We start from the raw sequence: 5,228 nt of genomic DNA on the forward strand, positions 1-5,228 counted from the left end.
AGACGATGCTGAATTGCTTTTATGCCGATTCGTGCGCTCAAAACTTACATTGATCGCACCAAAGGCGTCCGTGGTACAAGGAAACGGTTATTTCTTCCCCTATCCCGGGCGTCACTGTCAGATGTCAGCAAAAAACACAATTGCCTTAAAGAACGACCATTCTTCAGGCATATAAAGCGGCTGGGCTGGACCCTCCTACGTCCTCTCATCCACACGAGATTCGAGCACTTGCTTCGACTATGGCACTTCACAGTAATTGTACTGTGTCATCCATTATGCAAGGTTGTTTTTTGGCGGTCGGACACAGTTTTTTCCAGTCATTATTTGCGTGACATGGCTGTCAAGGACGTTAACGATGTCCACAGCTTCGGACCATTGGTGGTTGCTCAGCAACTTGCCATTCCCCGAAGAAAGTGACCCTCCTGCATTGTGTTGTCTTCCCACGGACCACCATGTGGGGAATGAGTTGTTTTTCTTCAGAAACAACTAGGTATGCCAGTTAAGGAGTTATCCTTGTATTTCAAGTCCATACTTTCTACTGCATTCCTTCAGCTTCGCCAGCTTTAAAGTTAGTGGTTTCTTTTCATTTAAGACTCGGTCTTATTTGCGAATTACCACTGTACCTGATCGTCACTCGCCGATTCGCTCTCTGTTATAGGCGCATTACCAACGCTTCCCGAGCACGGGATTTACGGATTGAGCTGGCTGCTATTACCTTCCAGCCTGTCGGATAAAAGTGCAGGAAGTAAGTAGTACAGGATTAGTAGGTCACATGCAACCAAAAAAATCAAACATAATTAAAACACAGTTATCACTTATTCATGACATATAATATACATTGCTGGTTATGAAAAAACAAATAAACAAAATTATAAGCGTACAATCGCAAATCAAAAGTGCAATATTTTGTACTTGGGTTTACTTCCCAAGAAACGAAGCAGCCGGGATACCGAACCCAGTCAGAGCGGGTGGGTGTGCACTCAGTGTAACAGCTGGCTCATTTGCAGATGTCCTCACGGCTCATTGTGTGTGTATATATAGAGATGTTGGGTTTTGTAAATACATGTACATGCTCATTTTTTGTGTATAACATTTCGCAATCAACAGACATCATAACATGTCATGTGTAAAAGTATCACACCTGCCTGTCTGTGTAATTACATAATGTGACAGAGACCGAACTCGGGCCATAAATCAATGCGTTTTGTTTATGGTGTATAGCCTGATAGGTGTTAAGTTCAAATTGCATGTGGTCATATAAAAAGCTCACGCCTGTGAAATATCAACAAAACATTAGAAAAATAGCTCACACCAAAGCATCCACCGAGAAATCACCGGACAACCCGCTTCCAAGCTGCGCGAACCTATTTCACTGCGCATGTGCTATGAGCGCAGCCCAGCTGTTGAAACCACTTAAATTCCCCCAAGCGCTTGGGGAAAATTAGTGAATCGTTTGAACTACGATTTCGCGCGGTTTTTTTCATCGCTTTATTTTTCAACTTTATAGGTTGAATTTGCATTTTTGATGATTTGTTTCGGTAAGTCCATACCGAAAGGTATCAGAATCTGCAAAGTTGTGTTTTACGTTGCATGTGACTTTAATTTAGTAAAATCTAAATATTTTTTATATTTGTATACTTATCCTGCACTACTTATGATAAGGGCCCACCCTGCGCTATCAGCTACCTCCCCGCTTATTTGCCATCTGTGGGTTATTTGGCAATAATCTGAGGTGGCTGACGTCACCTTCAGGTGACGCATGCGCAGACGAGTAGCAGCCGAGACCAGGAAGTGATTGCAGTTCTACGTCTTTTAACATCGTCTGGCAAGCCACGCCTTTTCGAGCCGTAAGCAATAAGTGCAGGAAGTAAGTAGCGCAGGATAAGTACACAAATATAGTTTTTTTTATAGATTTTACTAAAATTGCATATTGAAGTTGTTGACGGCCTGTGAAAAGAAAATGCGCACCACGAGGTTTGGATTGTGAAGGCAGGCAACATGTTGAAACATTTCCTCACGCCTCTGGCACGTTTGCATCATATATGTTTACTTTCATCGTTAAAGACTGTATGGATGGTTTGAATAGACCGATCCAGTCTCGGCCGATAAGCCCCGCCCACTTCGTTTTTGACGTTAGGGGGGACAACCACGGACTAATCACAATGGCGTCACCGCCGGCGAAACGTACGTGATTGAGAACGTTGTTGATGAATTTTGCTTGTAGTACGTTGGTATCCGTCGTTTGTGAATGATATTTAAAGACGAAAGTTATACGTACTTTATTTTTAATATATTTTAGTTGACAGATTGTAATTGGCGAGTGAAAATGATTTGCATGCTCGATGAAAAATCGCCAGCTGCTGAGTGAGAATAAGAAGCGTGTTTCCTTTCGAACCAAATAACATGTCTGGCAATTCACGTCCGTCTAAGATGTTAGCAGGGAAAGGGTAACTGAATTATGTTGTTTGGGTTTTTTCAAAAATTCCCATCGTAATATTACAAAAACCGTGAACACAGCCACATGTTCAAGTTGGAGATCGTTTCGGTATCTATAAATAGATTGTCAAAACTGCGCGTGGCGCCTTTATTTATTTATACCTTGTTCAAATTTAGTTAAATCAATAATGTGAAAACATGGGTTTCTACCTTTTAATGAACTAAGCAGAAAAATATGTCCCGCCTACTACTTCGTCCACCTTATTTGTCTATATTTGTAAACAAATAAATCACTGCATATCCTATTTGATCTTATTTGGGAATCTGGAAAAAGGTTATTGGGCTTGTAAACAGTATGTTTCCATGGATGTATCTGGACATACCCAGAAGCAAATATTCAGCAGCTAATCTGCAGCAATTCTCAGTATAATTTCTCACTTCAAAATCTGTACACAATCCTAAAATGACACTGAATATAAGGAAATCCATTTTTAAATCATCCTTTCCAATATATTTTTCTATGTGTACTTTGTTGTGGTATCATAATTTACAAACTTCCACGATACCGGGCTTCATGAACTGCCAGCATTTACGTACAGTTATGTCACACCACAATAACACAAAGAAGATCCATGATATAGTCTTCACCTGTACACTGACCCATCTTCCAGAAATAGGAAACATGTGATGCAAAATCTTTGAACAGAGGATCCACAGCTATCCAAACAATTAACTAGCATTGAAATAGAATGTTACACAAAATACATATATACTGCTTTTTCTTCATAGATATTTAACTGCTAACTACTAATGTAAATAAGGTGTAAAGAATATATCATAAGTTCAAAGCTTTTCGTCAATAAAATTACATATTGTCATTATTGCTTCTTAAACAATGATAATCTTTGTTTTATTAGATCTGAGACCATATCCCTAAGGGACATAACACTAATTTTGATCTATTTCCTTTTCTGAGATACTTACTAGTGTTATCAAAAATATATTTAAGTTGTTTCCAAATTGGTAACAAAATAAAAGTTTAGGAAAACACACATGAAAATGTCCTGAAGCTTTCACCTCCTTCAAACCCGTGTGCAATTTAATATGAAGCTCATTTTCCAAATAACCATCAACAAACCTTGAACAATTTGTCCAAAACCAACATCTTAATAAACACTACTTTGGCTCAAATGTCTTCAAATAATGGTAACCTCCTCAAAAGCTGATGATTTCTAAGAAGTTTTAAATCAAATCTGGGATAAATATATGTTTCAATATTCATTCCAGTTACATGACTAGTCAACTGAAAATTTTGTTATTCTGTTCCAAGACTGAATAATGCCTAACCAGGGTGTGACCTTTATTTTTTTTCAAATTCTCTGGATGTTGAAATTTATTATCATGAGCTTGATACTAGTAATCATTTTCAGAATAATCCTTTTAGTAAATATATTATTTAAAAACCCCAAAGATATCTTACAGCAGGAGCCAACAAACTGAGTTAATTAGTAGCAAGTGATTGTTCTGCCAGGGTACATATTTAGTGTTTGTTTGCCTAGCTCTGCCTTAAAATCACATGAAACTAATATGTCAGTCAATTAAGTAGTTATGTTATTATTTATTATTTTTATTACCTTTCCACGTTTACTTAAGGGCCTTAAGATTCTAAAACATACCTTGCTGTCATTTCCAGTGAATTATAATTAAAATGACAATTATGTTATTACTCCTAAAATGTACCAGTGCACCTCCCCTACATGTTAAAATTATGTTGTAACAAAAATTCAAAAGAAATAATGTTCTCATAGTTAAGAAATACACTTTTATTTCACTCCGTCCAATATTCCAGAAAGTCACTATTCTTCTCACATAGTTTTCATTTCTGATCCACATGGAGTAACCTAATTCAATTCAAGGTCCCATCTCATTATAGAAATTCTGAAATATTTATGGCATGGTTTTATAGACACTCATTTGAATTAATTTTGTTATTGGGATGTTGTCTGATAGGCAACTGCTGACACTGACTATGTTTCCGTTTGAATAAAAAAACCATTATTCCTGGAATATTTTGCACTAATAACAGATACTGTACTGTAGGCTTTCAGGTTGTGTTTTGAAACTTTAAAACATCCTATAATGTGTGACAAATTTAAGAAAATCTAAGGGCGATGGAAACAACATCCATCCCATTGTTCTTTAATGTAACAAGTTCTGCTATTTCGATCGACCGTAACCAAAATTTGTTTACATTGTGTCATGGCTTTCTCGCCTGTCTCATTTCAGCTTTATGGTGTACCAACTCAATGCCCAGTATTGACAAAACACGTTAAGCAAAAACAATTCTGTAGTTACAAGAATTTCCCGTGTTTATAACACTTGCAAAGTCTTCAACTGCTATTTGTTGTCATCTATTGGTAATGATTTTGCACATGTGCGAAAGTGTGTAAATTCATGCAAATTCTCACCCTCAAGCAGACCGTAGGTTTCGTGAGCGATGATACAGACATTTCATTGATCGTGAGGCCTATCGCGCTCCTTGATCCGCCTCAAATCTTTTGTCTTGGCCGTAATTGTCGTGTTAAAGGTACACATCAAATCGCAGCAATATGTAAGAGATATAGCGAGTGTGAATGGCATAATTCGAAGCACATCGCTTCCGAGGCATCGTTTGACCCGGAAATAAGTCTGACAAATCCACAAAGCGCGCCCGGCCTGCTGATTGGCCAAAATTGACGCATGCGCCAGTTTTGATTGACAGACTGGATCGGTCTATTAACGGATTGCCAGTG

This window comes from Haliotis rubra, unplaced genomic scaffold (genome assembly GCF_003918875.1).
Source record: "Haliotis rubra isolate DU_JTF1 unplaced genomic scaffold, ASM391887v1 Scf618, whole genome shotgun sequence".
Taxonomy (NCBI): Eukaryota; Metazoa; Mollusca; class Gastropoda; order Lepetellida; family Haliotidae; genus Haliotis; species Haliotis rubra.